The sequence below is a fragment of the Urtica dioica genome, chromosome 8 (genome assembly GCF_054948205.1).
Source record: "Urtica dioica subsp. dioica isolate 48M chromosome 8, U.dioica_male_clone48M_v1_H2, whole genome shotgun sequence".
NCBI lineage: Eukaryota > Viridiplantae > Streptophyta > Magnoliopsida > Rosales > Urticaceae > Urtica > Urtica dioica.
In genome coordinates, this window is record NC_142763.1 from 5,953,770 (window position 1) to 5,975,793 (window position 22,024).

Sequence of the window (22,024 nt, forward strand, 5' to 3'; positions counted from 1 at the left end):
TCTTAAAAAGAAACAAAAGTATTTAAGAAAAATATGAAGATTGCATATTGAACATTTCATGAGAAGTACTTAACCAAAATTGAAAATACGAATTTAAAACAAAACATAACATCAAATATACTAAAACATAATCCATAATCTAAATCTCAACCAAAATATAAAACTCTTTGAAACTTCGAAGTAAATGAAAATAAAACCTTTAAAAATTATTTCTTAAAACTCATAGCGGAAGACTTATTTCTTAATAACGAAAACAAAACTTAAAACTTTATTTGTTAATAACTTGTAGCGGAAGACTTAATTCGTGAATGGAAACCATGACCCAACCATCTCGCTATCGTCGCCGCTAGTCCGCCCTGCTCAGTTCCTTGTAAGATATTTACCTACAACACAGACGTATATATTTTTTTTTTTCCGAAGAGATGAGCTTACGCTCAGCGAGAATAATATAAAGCTCACAAAATAAAAAGAGCAATGCAATGCATGAACCGGTTATTAGTATTTTAAAACTAATCGGTGACTTGATCTTTCTTTTCTTGATTCTATCAACTTTTAGTTCGGGGTGCCCCTAGGGTAGTCGTACCAATTTCAGTGTACACTTTAGATACGAAGAGATGGGGGTTATAAAGTCTCACACTTCGCTCTATCTTTTAAACTTATTAGGGCCTCGGCTCGAGAAATTTTCCCACTAGAGCCTCGGCCCGGGAAACTTCTCCTTAATACCTCTCGAGACGATACGACTCCCTTGCTTATCTTTATCTTTTCACTTTTAAGATAACATTCCATACTGATATGACATGTACATAAAAAAACTTTAAAACATATGCTCATACAATACATGACTACAAAAAAATATAAACCATGTACATTCTCAAAAACCTACTTTAACTTAACGCTTCATAGTTGACCAAACATAAATCCAACTACTACAATCAATCACACAATCAAAAAGAAAAAACATACTCCAACATATAAAGCTTTAAACAAACTATAACATGAATTATAAAATAATCATATTTAATTTTGAACTAATCTGTGTTGTAGTGAGATTATTCTCACCTGGATATCGAATATTACGATAGTAGATCGTCGAAGGAAAAAGACGCTCAAAACGACTTGGAACCTAATCGGGATAAAAGACTACCGGGATCAGCTTAGAAAAAGATTCAAGACAAACTTTTAAAGTGAAATTACCAAAATACTCTTGGCTATTAGGGTTTCGGTGAAAAACTAAAACTCTGAGAAAATTTCTGTGAAAATTCCAGTACGTACAAAACATAATTTTGATCACTTTTTGTAAAGGCACCACGGCCAAAATAAATTTTTAACTATTTATTAAAAATAAAAGAAGTGCTAAAATCTAACTTTAAAATATTTACCAAAAACTGTCTGCGCACCGTTTTTAAAATAATCGGAAAATATTCTGTATTTAAGAAAAATATTTTTCGATTAAAGATTTAGATAGAAGACATTTAATCCTAACTTTTCCAAAAAGAATCAGCGTAAAACCAAATTTGTTGAATCCACAGTAAGCGTTTAAAGTCTGAAAATCGAAAATAGGTCTCAGGTCTGCGCACTGATTTGAAAATAATCGGAAAATATTCTGTATTTCATAAAAATATTTTTCGATTAAAGATTTAGATAGAAAACACTTAAAATCAACGTTTCCAAAAAGAATCAATGCAAAACATACTTTTTGAAACCAGTGCAAGTGTTTTAAGAAACCGTTTTCAAGGAATCCGAACCAGATAGAAAAGAAAGCATACCTAATTAGAGCTACGAATTTCCAAACAAAGTGAGGAATTGGGGAGAGAGAGCAGAGAAGAAGCGTTAAAAGAAAAGGATTGGATGCTTATATATGATTTAATTAAACCCTAAAAGCCCAAACCCTAATCCTACTTCTAAACTTAATATATTAAATATTAGTTTTTATATATATATATATATATATATATATATATATACACAGATATATAATATATAATCTATAACTTTTGTATAATTTATACATAAATAACCTATATTATAAACATATTCCCAATATACCAACTCTTCACTAATTATATATTATCTGTAACTATATAACATATATATATATATACATATGATTACACAATATATCATATATACATATCACAAGCACATACTATATATATATATATATATATATATATATATATATATATATATACTTATCACAAACACACTATCCTTATATATTAAAATAAAAGACATATATATTAAATCTACTAAAATACTAAAAAGAAGATTTCAACAATATTTAAAAAAATTCTGGGGTTTCACAGTTTAATCATAATACTGGATGTTCCAACCACGTTAAGACCCAAAATGAGTGTGATGTGCTAATTAACATTCATGAATTAGCACTCAGACACATAATAACTATGGTTTTCAAAAGATAACTTAGGAACAATTATACTAGAGTTTTAGTAAATAGAAGATACTCAAATTCCTATATCAAAAGATGGTTGGCTGCTGTCTTCATTTGATGTGTTATCTGTTTCTTCGCCGTCAGGTTCTTTGGTAAGTCCACCTTCTTCAGTCCTTTTACTTTTATTTTCGGTGACGTATGGGGAGGTAGTAAACACCGACTTCCTACATGTTTGTTTTGGACGTTGTGTGACAGCTGTGGATTTGGCAACTTCCTTGCTATCTTTTTTTGTTGTCCATGATCATCTGTGACCTTGTCAACTACCTGTCCATTTACAATTATTGGCAATCCGATAAATTAACAACTATTAATATTCCAATATTTAACATTGTTTTCTAGAATAGGTATAATATTACCCGCGATTGTTTACGCCAACATTTTGGGTTTGGATATTTTCGGTTACTATTGGAGTTGGCTGATTGGGCAGCATATTACACGGTTGTTCGGTCGTCATGGTTGGCTTTGGAACTGGTTGGCCGTTCTTTCTCAAGCGTTTGTATACTTGATTGTATAGAACTTCTGGCTCGGCCACATTCTCTTGAACAACCTGTGGAAGTTGTTCAAATTCGTACTTGTTAGGAATGCTATTCAACACATCATTTACGGTAAAAACCCAATCATCTTGCATCTTCTGCAAATCGTCCTGTGATAAGTCATTGTTAGTCTTAATCTAATATCACCTTATTAATCAGTTATATTTATTTGACTTACCGGACTATAATGTGCTACCTTATCCATTCCAAGCAGTGGTGAAATATCATACCATAGAGAGAGTTATAAATGATGGGTTAATAAATTAAATAGGACAATTTTTGGAAATTCAAATAAGTTATATTATGTACCATGGAAATAGAATCAGTGATTGTTGGCTCTACTTTTGAAGTTCTTTTTCGAAGCATCTGTAAATGGGATGTTCTTCTCATTAGTGTCAAATACTTTTGATTTGTATACTGTAAATAATTGGTAAATAAGAAGTATATTAACAGCATTGTTGATCCAATGCTCATTGTAAATAGTTGGTAAATAAGATATCTATTAACAAATTGTATATGTCATCAATAAGTTTCAACATAATATCATGTTTGTTAGTGTCAATTGAGTGGGCTTTGGTTTTGTTACTTTCCTCACCCCTGGTACCTGTAAATTGATAACCACATAACGACATTATAATTCATATTAACTAATGTAATCGGTATTGCTTACCTCTTTTGTTTTTGGGATTTGCACAGGTGTAGTTTCTTCGGGTTGATTGATAGGTGTTGTATCCTGTTAGACAAAATGGTAGACGTAGTTAAACATATATTTTCATTGTGATGGTGAAAACTTATTTACACGGAATGGTAATAGCGTACATGAACATCTATTGGAGTTTGATGTGGATTTTCAAATGTTTTAGTATGCATTGTACCACCTGAGCCCTGTATAATAATGGTTAGTTTTTGGTTAATTGGAAAAATAAACCAAAAATAATACCGTTTCTTTTCTTGGTTGTTGTGGTGTTGTTTCATCGTAATCCTTTCGGATGTACACTTGAAATACATCCAATAAGGCGTCGTACTTCTCATGCGCCTCGTCGACACCCTTCTCGAACTTCTAGCTATACCTTTGCCTTTGTCAACTGCTTTGGGGGCAGGCCTCGGACTCACAACTTCTACTCGTTCTATGTACCCAGCTGCTTGCTCTTCTTCGGTAGCACTTACTGGACGAATGCGCAGTTACAACAAAGACAACCATTATTTACAACCAAGTGTTAACATATTTACAGAATAACATAGAGAAAACTAATTTGTTTTTCAGGTACCTCATCATATTGTCGAAGATATATTGTTGCAGTTCGTCGTATTCCGGGCTGTAATTGAAATTCCACTTGAGGAGTCGGGGTATGCTGAATTTGTTGGGAATATTACCCACTTGAAGATAATGATTACTAAATTCGATAATAAGATTACTTTATTAGCATTATATGATTAGTGGGTTGAGTTCTAAACAATTAGAATCAACAACAACTATCTTCCATAGCCTCCGTATTAAACTGAGTCACGTGCTGGGCACCTGAGTTCGGGCGGTGAGCTAAAACGAGGTCGATGACTGATATACGCATGGAAAGCTATATCTAAAGTCATATATGTGGAACACATGGGTGAAGGCTGATCACTATGTGGGAGAATTCTACACTTGTGGTAAGTGTACGACTTGGACAGGTCTTGGTTGTAGATGTGTCGTTTAAGGACCGTTACGACACACTAACCGAGGCCACTATGATGGTCACAGTGAGACTTGATCTGAATCCTGAAGTGATCATGGACACTGGGTTATGTTACTGAGCTCTTTGACTCATTTGCTATAAGGCTATTCATGCTAATCACAGCTTATGTCTTGGGAGTTTTCTTAGAGCATGATTCGAGTGGGAAGTGATTTACAGATACGGAATCCAGCCTTCCTGAAAGAAGGTTAATGTTCACTCACCTAAGGGTTGATTCCAGAACCGATAGATTGCTAGCACTTTCGAAGTAAGTAACGTTCGAAAGAATCTTTCGCTGGGGAAGCAACAATGCTTAGGGCTGATATGTATCAAGAGAAGTATAACGGAAAAATTGATTTCTCTTGACACGGGTTGAACCTGGAGGATCTTGATCACGAACTGACCATATCAGTGGACACTCGTCACGATGAGTAAATATAATTCTAGTATAAAGGAGAGTTCAGTCTTGGCTTACAAGGTGGAGTATTTGACCAAGATTAGACGAATCGATGGAAAAAGAGAAAGGACTATTTCGTCTTTTTCATCGGATTTGTTAAGCTTCTATTACTAGGTCCATAGTCCCCGATTCGGCTCTGATAAAGGCGGATAAGAACTTTCATATAATAATGTTTATCACTATTAATCTCACTTGCTGTAATTGTGATTGACAGCATTAATTCTGGAAAACGGGTATTCGCATAATTAAATAAATATTTATGGTAGAATTGTTTATTTATTGTTTGATAAAGTAAATAATCAATTATTAATTATTTGTTTGTTGTTGGACCAAGTAAATAAATAATTAATTGTGTTTTAAGCAATTGGGCCTTGCAGGAATTTTTGGCACTGGGGTTTGCGCAAATTCCCCCTTGGCCGTGTGCCTAAAATTTGAATTTTATAATATTGGTACTTACCAATATTTTCTCTTTAGTTGTTTAAATAAAGGAGAGAGAAAAATATAAGATATTGTCCTATATTTTCTCCTTATTTAAAGGAAAGTATTTAGGAGAATATTTAGGAGAATAATATATTCTCCTTTATTATCTCACTAAATAAATTATTCTCTATTTAAATTAAAGAATAATATCCCATAGATATTGATCTGATAGATGAGAGAAAAAGTAGGATTCACCAGATGAGATCCAATGGCCTAGATTTAATCCACTAGTGTGAACACAATAAAAGGAAATAAAATATTCTGGAAGATTCCATGAATATCTCCTTTTTACTACTATAAATAGGGGTTCATGAGAAGGCAAAAGTAAGCAATTATTTTAAGTAATTTTTTTGTAAAAATTTCGTGCATCACTAGCCTCCCTTGGCCGTGCATCTGCCTCTCCCTCCCCTCGGAAATTCGTTTCCATTCTTAGTAAAATAAGAGAGAGATCTCCAAACACCTAGTTTCGTGATCTAGTGAGATAAAGACTGTGCCCACTCATCTTTCTTATTCGTCTCGGAGATTACGTTTCAGAAGACTAAGGTGTCATCCTCGAGTCCTTCATCAAGACGACGCAAGGAGTACGCGATTGGTTTAGGAGCGTTCTGTAGCTGAACCGAAAATCAATGTAAGTACTCGTTTTGTTTTGCTCAAATCGGTTGCTTGATAAATATGCTCTCGTGAATTAAATTAATTAAACATAACTAGATCTTGTTAATTATAACCATAATTTAATTAGCTTATGATCAGCGTAATTATTTATTTTTCCGCATTAATATGGTTATATGGTGGAATCATCTCAAACGAATCGCATCGGAGCGATCGTTAGTGTCCGATGCGAGCTCGATCCACCAACAAGTGGTATCAGAGCTAGATGTTAAGATTAATTAATCGATTTGTTCTAGTAATTAATTTAAATATGGTTTGAATGAAATTATATGTGGATGTGAATTTCATGCAATTCAATATATGATATGTGGATTGTGATTCGTGGTTTGATCGTAGAATATTTGATTCTCGCTTTTCTAGATTTTTTGTAAACCCGAAATTCAAAGGGTATAGGTTTTATGTAATTATTATTATTATTGTTGTAATCCGATGGTGCGACGTTCTTGATCACGACGATCGGCGAGAGACGGACACACAACGAAGAAGCATGACGGACGAAGATAGCCTCCACGACTACGCCACAAGAAAACTTGTCACAAAATTTTGTGACAAGTCTCGGCCGTCCTCTTAGTGCCGGGCCACGCCCTCATGGCGGCGGCGGTCCGGTGCAGCCTCAAGTCTAATCTTGACCTAGGTCAAGATTAGAGGATTCGTCCGGGCCTCAGCCCGGAAACCCTAGTGGGCCCACTCATTAAAAAAAAAAATTTACCGAAAAAAAAAATTTAAGTTTTTAAATGTTTTATTTAATTAATTGTATGGGCTGAGCCCTAATGATTTTTTATTTAAAACATTACAAAATAAATAATTATGATGTCGATTTATTTTAATGGGACATTGGAATGTACCCTTACTTAATTAATTTTTTCGATAAGAATTAGAAAAATTAAATAATTTGATATTGATTTTTTTTTCTAAGGGACATAAGAATGGGCCCAATTGAATCCATGGGCCAATATGATTGGGCTCATCTTGATTTACTTTACAGAATCAAATAGGAAACGATCAATCCGAATCAAACCGTTCTTGCATGCTCTTGCTTGTTTATTTAATTACTATGCCATGCTTGTATGCTATAACTTAGATCATGTATCGTATGTTAATGGTTGTCATGGGCTTTCATTCATTAAAATTGTCTAATTGGATTAGGATAGTTAATTAATGAATGAGTTGAACGGATCGGAGAGCTTTATCACCAAGCCGATAAGAGGCTAAGCTGAGAGGTACTTAAGAAGACCTAGTGTCTCACCTTCTCTATTGGGAGCTTTTCCGTGATGGAATACTTTTAGGATAATCAAGACTAGATGTCACGAATTCCTAATCACTAAGATATATCGAAACATCTGTTTTTAAGGGTAGCTTAGAAAATCTCGAGTTTTTAATATGACTTAGTTAACTCGAGTGGAACACCTAGATTAAAGTTAATGCTAGGAAAATTAAAATACTGAAAGTATATTGAGTCGTAGGTCTCCAACATTGACACAACACCGTGAGGATGAAAGATCCCCTCGTGACCGGCGGTTTTCTAAACATGGTGGTCAGTTCCATTCGGAAGGGCTTTTCTGATTCCAATACCAAGGTTGTGTCTCTGACGATAGGTGGGAGGGTTGATCTCTGCGTGTACTTGTTACGCTAGTGCGTATGAGTTAGATTTCTTTCACTGAAATGTTGGGTTGACTCATGCATGAACCAACCGGTGGTTGCTCATGTGGCCAAAGATTCCTATAAAATTGGTAGTTAGTGAGCATAGTTATGAAGGTGCATGTACTATGATTGCTCACTAATCTGAGATGGTTCTCATTTTCACTAGGTGCACTCCGTTACGTCACCAGAGTGAAACGGATTGTGGCTATTAGTCGAATTACCTTGGAATATAAAAACTGGGTTCTTTTGATTAGTATTTTATCCCGTGCATGTTTGCATTATAGTTTTTATTTCCTAAATTATATTGATAGTTGTTTCTTTTCATATTGTTAATAAATGTACTTTTATGTTTTTAGTAATCATGTCGAACCCTATTATGGCCCTGTTGTCGAAAGACGTCCTGACTGGAGATAACTTCCCTAAGTGGAAGTCGAATCTCAACATTGTGCTTGTGAGTGAAAGCATTCGCTTTATCCTCACTGAAGACAGACCTCCTCTTCCTGCTCATGGTGCCTCCAAGAACTTGAGGGAGGACTATGACAAGTGGACTACTGCCAATAACAAGGCGGTGGCCTGCATGCTTGCAAGCATATCTGATGCGTTGCGAACTAAGATGGAAGGGAAGGAGACCGCTGTGGAGATCTTTGACTCGTTGCAACAAATGTTTGGGATGCAAAGCGAGCAAGCTCGCATTGAGCTCACCCGTAAGTGCACTAGCACTAGGATGACTGCGGGAACTCCGGTGAGGGATCATGTCATGAAGATGACTAACTACTTCACCGAAGCTGAACTCCATAGGGCACAGATGGATGAGGTTACTCAGGTGGGAATAATCCTGAATTCCCTTTCGAGTGACTTCATACAGTTTACGTCCAACTACATCATGAACAAGTTGACGTATGGACTGTCTCAGCTGTTGAATGAACTACAGACTTTCGAGTCTATCACTCGACATGGGAAGAACAAAGGGTCAGCTCTCTATGCTGACAAGAATTCTTTGCCTAAAACCAAGAAGATGTTGACTTCTGGTGCTGAGTCATCTAAGGCACGTCCGAATACTTCAAAGGGGAAAGGTCCCGCTAAGAAAGGAAGGAAGAACTTCAAGAGAAGTGGAAAAGGAAAAGAAAAGAAGCGAGAAAGCATTGGTAAATGCAACCACTGCAACACTGAAGGCCATTGGAAGAGGCATTGTCCTTTGTACTTGGCTGAGCTTGAGAAAAACAAGAAGAATGCTGGTATGGTACCTTAAAATTCATGATTAAAGATATCCTAAAAATGTTTTGAGGATAATTATTCATGAGCATACTTCTTTTCTTGTTGCAGAGCAGATCTGATGGAACACACATGTGTAGACGAGCTTGCTGAGCAATGTCGGATTCAAGCCCGAATTGTAGAGAAGCTCATGCTTCGTTTGAAGATCTAATTTCCCGCTAGTTTTATTACTTTCATTTTTGGATTTATTTTTGAACATGGGATGTGTCACTTAATAATCCGAGGTTTTCTGGATTGTAGCCTTTATGGCTATTCTAGAAAGGATGAATATTTCTTTCTTTATGTTTTATTACATTATTTATGAACACATGGTTGTGTTTTTAAATATTTCCTTCTATTGAATGCCTTGATTGCTTTTATGATATTTGAATATTCATGAATGCTTATGTCCTTATGAAAAAAGATATAGAATATGAAGGTCACGTTTTTCCGTTCATATGCTATATAGAAGCACAATAAATAAATATAAATATTTTCTAAGTTATTATCTCTGTTAGAATTTAATTAGCTTTTATTGCTTCATTAAATTCTTATGTTGAATATGTTTTATTGTTTAAGAACTATTTAGAGCTTTGAAAGCGTCTAAATAATTATTACCATTATTCGCACAAGTCAATTATTCGACAATGACTTGTGCGAATAATAAGTAATAAAGGAGACACAACTAAGAGTTAGTGTTGATGATGAATTAAATTAGTGGGAGCTTCCTTAATTGGAACCTAGTCACTAATATTCGTATTGATTGAGTGGGAGCATCCTTGAATGGAACCTAGTCACTCTAGATTTATTGATTGAGTGGGAGCATCCTTAATTGGAACCTAGCCAGTCTAAAATTCAATAATCGAGTAAGAGCATCCTTAGCTGGAACCTAGCTACTCTTATTCATTGACTTAGTGGGAGCATCCATAAATGGAACCTAACCACTAAATAACCAATATTATTGAGTGGGAGTATCCTTAATTGGATTCTAGTCACTATTGTTCAATAAAATAGTGGGAGCTTTCTTTAATGAAATCTAGCCACTTGTTGTTCAATAAATAGCAACATCCTTCATAGGATTAAACCCATCATTGAAGATGGCATCCTTAACCGGAATGTATATGCTATTATTCAATAATTAAAGTGGAAGAGTAATCAATGATTACCTTGCCACATAAATTATTGAATTGAAAGGAAGGATAATTTTGAATTATCTTGTCGTTAAAATCAATAACCTAGTGGGAGCATCCTAGAATGGATCATTGTCACTCTCATCAACAATAAACTTTCCTTAATGGAAAGACATGATCTTGAGATATCACTCTCGATCATACTAACTTGTCTGAAAGTTATTAGCCCATATTTAATAGATCTACATGTTAAGCTATTAGCTTAAAGGAATAGAGAGGTCTATAAAAGGATTAATGAAATGGTTTAAGCTTTATAAGCTATAAGGTAAGAGATTGAGCCCTTAAGGAGAGACATTATCATCAATGATACTCTTCTTTCTGATACCACAAACCACTTCATTAGGGATCTTCAAAATTGAAGATGAACTGTCCTTTGAGGATGAAGTTCCAATAACATAAAGACATGGATCGAAGTAGTTATACTACTAAACCTTTTGAAATATGAAAGGTAGATCCTAAGTACTTAACAAACTAGTCATGATTGTACATGGATGTTTGTTATAATCGATATTTTGAGAATGATCGATAAGTGAAGCTCCTAAACAAGTGTCATGAATAAAGTCATTACTATTATAGTTCTAAACCTCATTATGACACAAATAAATTGACTGAGCTAACTGTTTCTAAAATTAAATTTAGAAACGACATGCTCGTTCCATTATGTCTCAAACATACTTATTGATATAAGGTATGAGCTCAATGTTGAGGCTATCAACATTGTCTTTAAAAAGGACTAATAATTAGACCTTAGACAATGTCGTATTTCCGAGAATAACTTCATGTGTTGTAAACACTGTAATTTCTGGAAATAGTGAGATACTTAGTTATTTAAATATAGTAAATCCTTAAAGTCCTGTGTATATATTGAATATGAACACGACAAACAAGGATGAACTATAAATAACCAAGTAATGGAAATAAGTCAATAAAGTTCTTATTTAAACACGTTCAATAAATCACACTATAGTAAGTGGTGATGAGATCAAACCATGCAATGGTGCAACCTGTTTTGGCACCAAAGGGATGTACACCTTGATAGGGAGACTTTTTTATCTTTAGATATAAAGTCTGGTGTATAATCTAAAGGTATGTGAAGTGTTAATTTGTTCTAAAGTAAATTTATTTACTATGGACAATTTGACTTGACCTTAAATGGTAAGTCAAAGATCACTTGCAAAAATGCATGAACTAGAATAATGGGACATATGTCAGATCGACATAAATGATAGAGTATAGATAAAATGGGAATCCATATGATGGGAATCTCAATCCTGGGTCAAAGTCTAAACCGTCTATAATGATGGCAAAGAATTAAATTGGCTGAAGGAAACTTATCTTCTCTGGTCAAAGTGGGAGATTGTTGGGAATATTGCCCACTTGAAGATAATGATTACTAAATTCGATAATAAGATTACTTTATTAGCATTATATGATTAGTGGGTTGAGTTCTAAACAATTAGAATCAACAACAACTATCTTCCATAGCCTCCGTATTAAACTGAGTCACGTGCTGGGCACCTGAGTTCGGGCGGTGAGCTAAAACGAGGTCGATGACTGATATACGCCTGGAAAGCTATATCTAAAGTCATATATGTGGAACACATGGGTGAAGGCTGATCACTATGTGGGAGAATTCTACACTTGTGGTAAGTGTACGACTTGGACAGGTCTTGGTTGTAGATGTGTCGTTTAAGGACCGTTACGACACACTAATCGAGGCCACTATGATGGTCACAGTGAGACTTGATCTGAATCCTAAAGTGATCATGGACACTGGGTTATGTTACTGAGCTCTTTGACTCATTCGCTAAAAGGCTATTCATGCTAATCACAACTTATGTCTTGGGAGTTTTCTCAGAGCATGATTCGAGTGGGAAGTGATTTACAGATACGGAATCCAGCCTTCCTGAAAGAAGGTTAATGTTCACTCACCTAAGGGTTGATTCCATAACTGATAGATTGCTAGCACTTTCGAAGTAAGTAACGTTCGAAAGAATCTTTCGCTGGGGAAGCAACAATGCTTAGGGCTGATATGTATCAAGATAAGTATAACGGAAAAATTGACTTCTCTTGACACGGGTTGAACCTGGAGGTAGGGCTGTACAAAACCGAACCGAAAATCGGATAAAACCGATATCTAAACTGAACCGAAACCGAAATTTGGAGCCACGTCAGCTAACCGAAATTCGGATTCGGATAACTGATCCGGTTTACAAAACTGGACCGGATATCGGATTTGATTTTGGGAAAATCTGGATATCGGTTAGTTAACCGATTTTTTTAATTAAAAATAAATATATATTAAAAAAAAGAGTTGATCTTGTTGTATTGCGAGAATACATGGATGAAGTGGACGCACTAAATGATTTTAAGCAAGTTGTTTCGGGGTAAGATAATTAATTTGATATTTTATTTGACATATTCATTTGTTGTTTGTTTATTAAAACAATTTTATTTTAAATTTATGTCATTTTTATTAACATATGATGGTCAAGTTGTCATAGAAGAACAAACTTCTCATATATCAACTCCTACTGTTACTACAACTTGATTATGTGATCTATAAAGGTAACATACAAATTCATTTGTTGTATGGTTTATTATGATCATTAGGGTTGTAATTTTAATTTTATATTATGATATTTACATGTGCATGTAGTTGGAGGCGAGTGTCCTTTTGAATTTTATTTTTTACTCAGTTTTAGATTATGTATTGTCATTTTGGAGCTTTATAAGAGTCGTTTGTACTCGTTTTTTGAATTTTTACAAACCGGATTTAGATTTTAGAAACTGGATATTAAACTGGATCTGAAATTTTACAAACTGGATAACCGAATTTTAAAAATTGGATACTGGACTGGATACTGGATTTAAGAAACCGAATAACCGAATATTCGGATAATCGAATTTCGGTTTTAGACTAAATTGGACCGGATACTGGACCGAGTTTTTAAAAACCGAGAATTCGGATTCGGATACTAAAAATGTCAAAAACCGAACCGAACCGATCCAGTTTCACCCCTACCTGGAGGATCTTGATCACGAACTGACTATATCAGTGGACACTCGTCACGATGAGTAAATATAATTCTAGTATAAAGGAGAGTTCAGTCTTGGCTTACAAGGTGGAGTATTTGACCAAGATTAGACGAATCGATGGAAAAAGAGAAAGGACTATTTCGTCTTTTTCATCGGATTTGTTAAGCTTCTATTACTAGGTCCATAGTCCCCGATTCGGCTCTGATAAAGGCGGATAAGAACTTTCATATAATAATGTTTATCATTATTAATCTCACTTGCTGTAATTGTGATTGACAGCATTAATTCTGGAAAACGGGTATTCGCAGAATTAAATAAATATTTATGGTAGAATCGTTTATTTATTGTTTGATCAAGTAAATAATCAATTATTAATTATTTGTTTGTTGTTGGACCAAGTAAATAAATAATTAATTGGGTTTTAAGCAATTGGGCCTTGCACAAAATATGAAAATCAGATTTGGGAATTTTTGGCACTGGGGTTTGCGCAAATTCCCCCTTGGCCGTGTGCCTAAAATTCGAATTTTATAATATTGGTACTTACCAATATTTTCTCTTTAGTTGTTTAAATAAAGGAGAGAGAAAAATATAAGATATTGTCCTATATTTTCTCCTTATTTAAAGGAAAGTATTTAGGAGAATATTTAGGAGAATAATATATTCTCCTTTATTATCTCACTAAATAAATTATTCTCTATTTAAATTAAAGAATAATATCCCATAGATATTGATCTGATGGATGAGAGAAAAAGTAGGATTCACCAGATGAGATCCAATGGCCTAGATTTAATCCACTAGTGTGAACACAATAAAAGGAAATAAAATATTCTGGAAGATTCCATGAATATCTCCTTTTTACTACTATAAATATGGGTTCATGAGAAGGCAAAAATAAGCAATTATTTTAAGTAATTTTTTTGTGAAAATTTCGTGCATCACTAGCCTCCCTTGGCCGTGCATCTGCCTCTCCCTCCCCTCGGAAATTCGTTTCCATTCTTAGTAAAATAAGAGAGAGATCTCCAAACACCTAGTTTCGTGATATAGTGAGATAAAGACTGTGCCCACTCATCTTTCTTATTCGTCTCGGAGATTACGTTTAAGAAGACTAAGGTGTCATCCTCGAGTCCTTCATCAAGACGACGCAAGGAGTACGCGATTGGTTTAGGAGCGTTCTGTAGCTGAACCGAAAATCAATGTAAGTACTCGTTTGTTCTGCTCAAATCGGTTGCTTGATAAATATGCTCTCGTGAATTAAATTAATTAAACATAACTAGATCTTGTTAATTATAACCATAATTTAATTAGCTTATGATCAGCGTAATTAATTATTTTTCCGCATTAATATGGTTATATGGTGGAATCATCTCAAACGAGTCGCATCGGAGTGATCGTTCGTGTCCGATGCGAGCTCGATCCACCAACAGAATTCTGTTGTACGGGTTGCATATCCTTGGGCTTCATATTCTGGAATGACTTCATATGCCCAAGCAATTAATGGATGTAGGTACCCATCTATATCGAATCCTGTTTTTCAGCTGCATAGTTTGTTTTATTTCTTTAGCGAATGACATAGTGCGTTGAAGCTAACCGTGCCCCATGTATAGCTTTTGAATAATTCGGTGTCAATGGCCATTTTTAAGTGGTCATCAGGAATCTTAGCTTGCCGTTCCCTAGGTAGAATCATTGTCTCTAATATTGCCAGGTTAATAAGTGTCACTCGTTCCTCGTCACTACCTCCAAATTTGCCGCTGAGGATGCCCAGTAAGAATTGTGCTCGTTGAGTACCGGTCACCTTGAAGTACTCATCCTTCAAAGGATTATCCGAGCGTAGTTGATCGTGTATACAGGGCACTCGATCGCAATTCAACCCTGTAAATAACATTCGTTAAAACTGTAATAACTCATCAATTAAACAGTAATACCTACTAAAGTCAGCAACAAGGTCTGTTAAATATCTACCTGATATTAACTCAAAGTCATACATATTGAAGACCAATATGTTTCCGCTTATATTGAAATGGAGCTCATCTACATTCCCGGACTCCACTTGACTGAGCACTAGTAAATGCGCCAGCTTTTTGGGGTATACATCGCCTTGTAGGTTTTGAAGATGAGCAAATGGGCCACGACTGAACAGCTCCTGTCGGTATTCGGTTTCTAGGAGCGACACGAGGTTGCTAATGACGTTGAATGATGAATGAACTATGATTCTTTATTTTAAATCCCAGTTTTTCCTTTCAACAATCATGTCCCCTATCTACACACAATCAGTATAATACAAATCATCAAAAGAAATACAAACTGCTTTCATTGCATAGCTTACAACTAAAACTTATTTACACAGCACTATCATTTACAAACTTAATTTACATCACCATCATTTACAATTATTTAACTAAATCTGTGTATACAAAAGCTTCACAGAACATATTTGCATATTAACAAATCATCAATTGTATTTTCCATTCAGCCCAATTTCATAACCATTTTCATTACAATATCACTTATTTCCCAAATTTACAATAACTTCTACTGTAATAACCACTTATTTACAGAACATATTTACATATTAACAGAATAGTATATAAATAATCCTGATTTACAACCAAGCGGTCACTAGTGTACAAACACATTTATTAAGATTTAAATCACATATTCTCGACATTTTCAAGTGTCTTTACCATATTTCGAGAATGAAACTAGAATCTGTGCATAAAAAAACATACCTTTGTTGCTTTTGCTTTTTTTGGACTGGATTTATTTTCTTTTTCTTGCCTCATTTCGGGGTTGATCTTTTTCTGTGAGGGCGATTTTCTCGCCATTGCTCTCTAGTACTGTTGATGTCGTCGGTTTACAAAAAAAAAAAAAAAAACAAACCATGCAAAGAATATTAGAAATAGAAGAACGAAACGACTCTTATTTTTCGATTTTATTTGATTTTACTAACCTGAGTTCGTCCAAATTGCTTCTTCGCTGTCGCTGTGAATTTTCTTGACTGGGTTTTGATTTTGGCTGTAAATAAAGGGGTTGAATTTATTTTCGGTTCAAATTTTGAGCAGTTGGTTTTTTTTTTTTTTTTTTTTTTTTTTTTTTTTTTCTGAAAAGCAGTAAATGCTTGCGGTTGCGTGTGAATGCAGAGATACGGTTATAATTACCTTCCTCGATTTTTGCTATCATTAATGACCAAATATTTGAGGTGATTATCTTAATAACCGTGATCACAAAATGGGCGGGAATAACAAACGGAAAACCCGTCCAATTTTGACTGTAAATAAATCCCAATGGCTATTTACCATTAATTAACTAAATGTGGGCTAAAAATAAATTGCTTATTTTCGGGAGGCCATTTAGCTTAATTATCCTAGAAATAAACAAGTATAGTTCACAATGAAAGAAGAGTCCAAATAACAGTAAAAAAAATAGAAAGAAAAAAAATGGAAGCATGCTAAAACATGAACATGCTTATACTATTTCCGATTTTATTTTGCAAGTATGGAAAAATGATCAAGACATCGTTTAGTGAAGGAGACAAATAACTAATAATAGTGACAAAAATATTAAGTGTTTAGACAAAACACTACTTATATACTCATTTTTTTTTTGGCAAAAATACCACATGTTACTATTTAGTAACGCCGTAACTACTTGCACCGTTAAGTTCAAACATAAATTTTAACGGCGAAAGTATTAATACGTAACTAAATTTGTAACATGAGATATTTTTGCCCAAGAAAAAAATGAGTATAAATATCGGTTAGAGTAAATTTGAGCAATTTTGCCGCCATTTTATTTTTCAAATGTCATAAAAATTTAACAAGGCATATCCGTGACAACTAGCCACATCCCACCTCACGCCTCACTCTTTTCCCTATATAAAAAGTAAGCCTTGCATTCTTTTATTTTTCATTCAAACCATCACTCACACTTAGACAAAATTCTAATATCGTCTTTGAAGCTCTTTTTTCAATTACACTATTCCCGTTCTTATATATATATATATATATATATGTATATATATATATATATATATATATATCTTCCCATCTCTCTCAAGCTCAAAACACAAATGGCTTCCTCCACAATGCCGTCATGGACCGACAAGCAAAACAAGGCCTTCGAGCGTTCTCTTGCCTTGTTCGACAAGGAAACCCCTGACCGTTGGGTCAAGGTTGCAAGAGCCGTTGGCGGGAAAACAGCCGATGAGGTTAAGGTGCACTGTGAGCTCCTCGTCGAAGATATTAAGTTTATCGAGTCCAACCAAATTCCGCTCCCAAAGTACAAGACCACCGGTGGGTGGTAAAAAGAGGTATACCATGCATGGTTGTCAAATATAAGAGTTCTCTTTCTTTTTTTTTCTTTTTTTTCTTTTTTCTAGTCGTCAAACCATTTACAACTACTTTTTCCTATCTAAATAACAAGCCCAGACTTTTCTCCCACGATAGTGCTTCCCAAATCCAAAGCTTACTAATGGCTCAATCAGCACAAACTCCTATAGTTGGTTGATGCCATAACTTATTTATCTTAATATGCCCATTCATTTAATGATATTTATTAACCGTTTGGATTTTCTGATGCTATTTAATTATGTTACAAGCATCGTATAGAATTTATCCAAAAATGCTCAATCCTTTGAATATTCTATTTAAAAATAATAATTACCGATGCATTTATTTACTTGTTCAATTATTAAAGAAATTTCGCTTATTAATCTTTATTTATATTTATTTTTATAGGAAATAGCTTCGTCAAAATTTGTGGTTCCTAATAAGGTGACAAATAACTAATAATAGCGGCAAAAATATTAAATGTTTAGACCAAACACTACTTATATACTAATTATTTTTTTTTACAAAAATACCACATGTTACTATTTAGTAGCGCCGTAACTACTTGCACCGTTAAGTTCAAACATAAATTTTAATGGCAAAAGTATTTATACGTAACTAAATTTGTAACATATGGTATTTTTGCCCAAGAAAAAAAATGAGTATAAATATCGATTATAGCAAACTTTGAGCATTTTTGCCGTCATTTTTTTTTCAAATGTCATAAAAATTTAACAAGGCACATCCGTGACAACTAGCCACATCCCACCTCACCCCTCACTCTTTTCCCCTTATCAAAAGCAAGCCTTGCATTCTTTTATTTTTCATTCAAACCATCACTCACACTTAGACAAAGTTCTAATATCCTCTTTGAAACTCTTTTTTCCTTTTCACTATTCTCGTTCTTATTATCTTCTTCCCATCTCTCACAAGCTCAAAACACATATGGCTTCCTCCACAATGCCGTCATGGACCGACAAGCAAAACAAGGCCTTCGAGCGTGCTCTTGCCTTGTTCGACAAGGATACCCCTGACCGTTGGGTCAAGGTTGCAAGAGTCGTTAGTGTGAAAACTGCCGATGAGGGTAAGGTGCACTATGAGCTCGTCGTCGAAGATATTAAGCTTATCGAGTCCAACCAAATTCCGCTCCCTGATAGGTGCGTTAATCACGCGGAAAACTCCTTTTTTCCCGACTAAATCCGAGCTTGTTCTCGAGTATTTGTGATGTTTTTTGTGTGTTTTTGAGAGACTTGTAGGTTTTAGAGGCCAATGAGGTATTAAGGAGGTTAGTAGGGCATCATGTGAAGTAACAGAGCCAATTTGAGAAGATTCAAAGACTTTTCGCCAAGTTAGAGCAAAGAAGAAATACAGCGTTCCTCTTGTGAACAATTCTGAGAGTTTAAAGTAGAGATTTTGGATGATACAATTCCATGATTGGATAGAGCTCTCTCTTAGCTTTCCAACGCATATTTATTTGCAAGAATCGGACATTGGAGCTAGGAGTTATGGCCGTTACAAAATCGGTGCGCGCGGGAAGAAAAAGCGCGCCGCGAGGTTCCGAAAATCGTCGAAATCGATCTCCGAGCATGAAGCGCGGAACGCGAGGTCCGCCGGGATGTCAACCTCGCGGCGCGACCCTCGAACTGCGCGCCGCGAGGTCCGCTGAGACAAAAAAAAAGAGGAAACGCGGATTTGGAGTCGATCTGACCCGTTGGATCACTTTTAATTACCCAATCTGCTCCGAAAATTAAGAGAAACCCAAGGATTTTGACCTAGGCCTATAAATACACCTATCAATCTCTTGTTTAGGGATCTTAGCACTTTTTTATTGTTTTCACTTAGTGTTTGGGAGAGATAGAGAAAAAGAGGAGAGACTGGCGTAGCGGGTTTAGGATTCGGTTATGGATATGATTTAATATTTTGAAGTTCAATTTCCATTCTCTACTAGTTTGCTTAATTCAAATCCATTTTTAATGCTTGATCGAGATTAGCTACCTTGTTCATGATTTTATATGTCAACTTGATGCTTGAGAAAGATTAGGTTGTTAGCGATTTGGTTGGAATTACTATGATGCATGCCTAGGCTAGAGATAGTTAGGTTGCCATAGAATCGTGTGAATACTCTTGATATGAATGCATGCCATTGTTAGGGATTGAGATCGAGAGAAGATTTTTCTAATTTTGACATAGGTTGTTAGATGCTTGAGAGAGATTTAGCAATATTATTATGTGAGTATGGTTAGCAGAGAGTAGTGAGTTGTTTATTGATTTTGCGTGAAATTCGTGTATCCAAACCGTTGAATAAACCCGTAAAGCCTTGGTCCTTAGCCTCTCTTTCTGCTTACAATTTTTATTTGAGTATTTTGTTATTTGTTTGCGTTAGAACTTGTCAATAATTTGTGACATCTTTCCATATAATCTTTAGTTCAATTCGTGCTAGTTGATTTGTTTGTTAATTAAGCTTGTTCCTCGTGGGATCGACACTCGTACTTAATTCACTATATTACTTGGGCGACACGTGCACTTGCGCGCGTAAAAATCGCAACACTCCCAAAGTACAAGACCACCGGTGGGTGGTAAAAAGAGATATACCATGCATGGTAGTCAAATATAAGAGTTCTTTTTTTTTTTTTCTAGTGAAACCATTTACAACTACTTTTTCCCATCTACATAAGAAGCCCGGATTTTTGTCCCACGATAGTGCTTCCCAAACTAAAGCTTACTAATGGCTCAATCATCACTGGCTTCTCACTTATATACCGATAAGAATCTGTTAACAAAAAGAAAGAGTCTTCCTAAAAATAAATTTAAAAATCTATTCAAAAACACATTCGTGTTTACTCTTATTAGTTCCTGGAAAACACATCCTTATTTGATATATACAATAACTAACTGAAGCGAGCGTTTTTATTTTATTTTTTATATTTTTTTTCGTTTCATGTATTTAATTAATTACTGGAATCTATTTACAAACCACTAATTTCGTGGCTTCATGTACTTATTATTTTATTGTTTTCCATTGCAGGATTAGAAACCTCAAGCTCAACCACGTATCGGATTAAATATGATCGAAGAATAATCTAATTTTTCGTTTTATTTCGTAATTTCTAGCTATGCATGTTTAGTTCGTTTCGTAATTGCTGTTTCTATTTCTTTCTTGATTATCTCTGTCTCCCTAGCTTTTTGTTCTGCAATCTCGTATTTTCCAATGTAAGATTTCATTATGAGATCATTCTGTTATAATCAGTAGTCTCTCGCCTTCTCTCTCTCTCTCTCTCTCTCTCTCTCTCTCTCTCTCTCATGTCAGCGTGTCACATTTCTGATCCAAATACTGAATCAGCAATGTAAAATTTTCGAAAAATATATCATACGAAACAGCCAAACAGAAACCGTAGCTCAAAAAGCAGGAGAAGAAAAAAGATATATGAAGCGAAACCGAGAGATCTCTGACCTAACCACTACTACAAATTAACATATTGGGTGCGGAAGGGTATTAGGTGCGACATGTCGCACCTAATAGTCGCACCTAGGCCAATATTATGTGCGACATGTCGCACCGGATATTTATCCAGATGACTAAAAATGTCGCTAATGTTTAGTGGTATTAGGTGCGACATTGTCGCACCTAATATAAAAATGTCGCACCGAATACTATTAGGTGCGACACTTGTCGCACCTAATACTTTTGGGTGCGACAAATGTCGCACCCAATGCTTTTTAAAATTAAAGTTGTCAGCGAATTCCCTCCGAATATTTTTGGATCTGGGAAATCATATTAGGTGCGACATTGTCGCACCCAATATGATTAGTAGGTGCGACAATTTCGCACCCAATATGAAAAGGGTTATAACTCGACCAAGCCTTCTTCTTCTCTTTCACTCGTTCAAATCTCATTATCACTCTCAGTCTTCTCTCTCTCGCCGCCCGAGTCTCCTCCCTCTCCACTGCCCTCTCTTTCACCGCCGCCGCGAAGTCGCCGTCGCCGCTCTCCTTCAAATCTGCTATCTACTACTGCAAAATTGGTTTTCTGATGCGCAAGACTATCAGATGCGACTAGTCGCATCTAAATAACTTTTAGATGCGACTAGTCGCATCGGATAGTCCATCAGAAGCCGAAAAAAATCGCTCAAATTGTCTTTTGATTTTGACAATCCGATGCGACTAGTCGCACCTGAAAATATGTTGAAACTTTCAGGTGCGACATAAAATATGTTGAAACTTTCAGGTGCGACTATGTCGCATCAGATAGTTTTAAATTTTTAGGTGGGCCTTATCTCC

The 22,024-nt window shown here is 35.2% G+C and overlaps 1 protein-coding gene and 1 pseudogene across 1 annotated transcript in view; both read left to right on the plus strand.

Moving 5' to 3' along the window:
- Positions 1–22,024, plus strand: part of LOC149387595 (cellulose synthase A catalytic subunit 4 [UDP-forming]-like) — a 60,411-nt gene that overhangs the window by 26,777 nt on the left and 11,610 nt on the right. The gene's annotated exons all lie outside the window — the stretch shown is intronic.
- Positions 17,488–17,721, plus strand: LOC149387597 (transcription factor RADIALIS pseudogene; annotated as a pseudogene).